A 2,217-nucleotide genomic window follows, 5' to 3' on the forward strand; every position below is an offset into this window, starting at 1 on the left:
AAAGGCCCCTTTGTGAAGCCTTTCCTACCCTGCCAGCCAAACGACCTCTTTCCCTCTTCTTGAGCCCCAGCGCACTAATCTTTTTCCATCTCACAATATAGGCATATGTGCATTTATCTTCCTTCCCTTTCCACTGTACTGGGATTTCCTTGAGGCAGAACGTGACTCTTTTTCCTCTTTGGATCCCCGGTGACACCAAGATGCCAAATGAATTAGCACCTTCGGAACAGAAGATATAAGACAGAGAAACTTCTTTAACTTCAGTTTCTACAGATTAGCCCTGCAGAATATATAATGAAAGATCAACTATTATTGGTTGACTCAAACTGTACTTTGGAAACACATGATCATACCTTTGGTTTATCATAGTTCTCCAGAGTAATGATCTGAGTTTAGATTTGTTTGGTTGTGTAAATAAGAGGAAATCTATGTAAAAGAGACTATGGTCAAGATGTAAACATCCCTCCAAAGCTTGGCACGGAGTGTATTTAATCTGATTTCATCCCGTTGTTTGCTCTGATGATATTTAAAAGCAACCACTCTGTACAAACATACAATACCAGGCTGTGGAGGATAATAAACTAACCTTTGGGTAACATCAATCTAAAAAATGAATATTGGTAACAATATGGCCAAATTGTAGTTCTTAGCTTTTGGTACTTGCACCCATACCTTAAAAAGAAACAAAACAAAACAAAACTTTAAAAAAAAATTGGATAGCTTTTATTACCTCTCTCTCAATCCATGCCTGAAACAAAAGCAACTTTAAAATGAATTGGTTTTATGAAGGCTTTGTTTCTAGATGCCTGTGATAAATTTTATTGATCTTGTCTGTTTTCTCTAGTAATTTTCCTGTGGACTTTTACCTGAATTACTTCTAGCCATGCTCCTTAGGAGGGTGTATAATGCTGCAGGCAGCCTGGTTTTGAATCTTCCATCTGCAGTCTAGTTCCAGTCCACCTAAGGTATTTCCAGGCAGAAAGTAGCCACTATGCTTCCTAGTTTTGTTTTGTTGTTTGATTGGAGGATAGGTTGAAGAGAATATAAATGAATAAGTTTCTTGCAGCTGTGATCAATTATAGAATATTATTCACTACTGATGTAATTCTTTGGTTCATACTTTATTGTTACCTACAAGCTGAAACTGACAAAGCTAGTATCTGAGTCGATAATAATACGCATTGCTAGAGATGACTGATAATGCAAACTGAGGGGCCCAGTTTTATAACATCCAGAATCAAAGATGATATAAGTAGCTTTTTTTTCCGGGGAGAGCGCGAACACTGTCCCACCACTACCACAAATTGTGCAGTCAAGTCTCCCACATTTGGGGGAATCGCAGGGGTCAGCACATCTGGAGGGCAATGGATGAGCCTCGCCCTGGGAAAACCTTCGTGATCGTGGTACCTCCCCTGCCAGGTTAAGTATATAAGGACTTTTTTAATGTGAACTATTTAACTACAATTTTCTCTGAATTTTTTAATAACAGTAGAAAACAATATTATAATTTTGTCTCTGCTTTTATTTGTGCTTTTTAACCAGCACCATAGCTAACATTTAAATTACAATTGCAGGATTGGTACATTGAAAATAACCCTAGAAATTGGGGAAGCAGGGTGGCTATCCTGGAACATTAGCTCTATGAGACGACTGTGGGGTAAAGGGGAGTTCACGCTCAAACGTGTGGTGGGAAATGCACACGTTGTATTAATCCTTTGTTATGTGTGAATTAGAATATCACAAGCCCTGCCATGACCTGCAATAAAGAAACCTGTTTTAACCTTAATTTAACTTTCCCTAAAATTATTTGACAAGAGAACATTTTATATGTGTGACATCAACTAACATTCTGCGAAAGCTTTGATTCTGCAGAAAAATCCTGCGGGAATATTGTTTCAATGCTTAGGAAAGCAAAGGTGTCAGTTTTTTGCAAGTTTAATAAAAGATAAAAGTAATGGACTATTATGCAGTTGTAAAAAAGAAGGATCTATTATCCTTTGAGACAGCATGGAGGGACCTGGTGAGTATTATGCTATGCAAAATAAGCCAGTTGGAGAAAGACAAGTACCACATGATCTCATATGTGGAATTTAATGAACAAAATAAACTAACAAACAAAATAGATCCAGAGACATGGAAGAAGGGAACAGACTGATGAATCTCAGAGGGAAGGGGGTTGGAGGATAGGAAGAGATTAACCAAAGAACTTACATGCAT

At 37.8% G+C, this 2,217-nt stretch overlaps 1 non-coding gene across 1 annotated transcript; it reads right to left on the reverse strand.

The window, feature by feature from the left end:
• Positions 1–1,265: 1,265 nt before the first annotated feature.
• Positions 1,266–1,428, reverse strand: LOC118622720. The gene has a single exon (XR_004958117.1). It is a non-coding gene; the product is annotated as a U1 spliceosomal RNA (small nuclear RNA).
• Positions 1,429–2,217: the final 789 nt, after the last annotated feature.

The sequence above is a fragment of the Molossus molossus genome, unplaced genomic scaffold (assembly GCF_014108415.1).
Source record: "Molossus molossus isolate mMolMol1 unplaced genomic scaffold, mMolMol1.p scaffold_m16_p_1, whole genome shotgun sequence".
In the NCBI taxonomy this organism is placed as follows: Eukaryota; Metazoa; Chordata; class Mammalia; order Chiroptera; family Molossidae; genus Molossus; species Molossus molossus.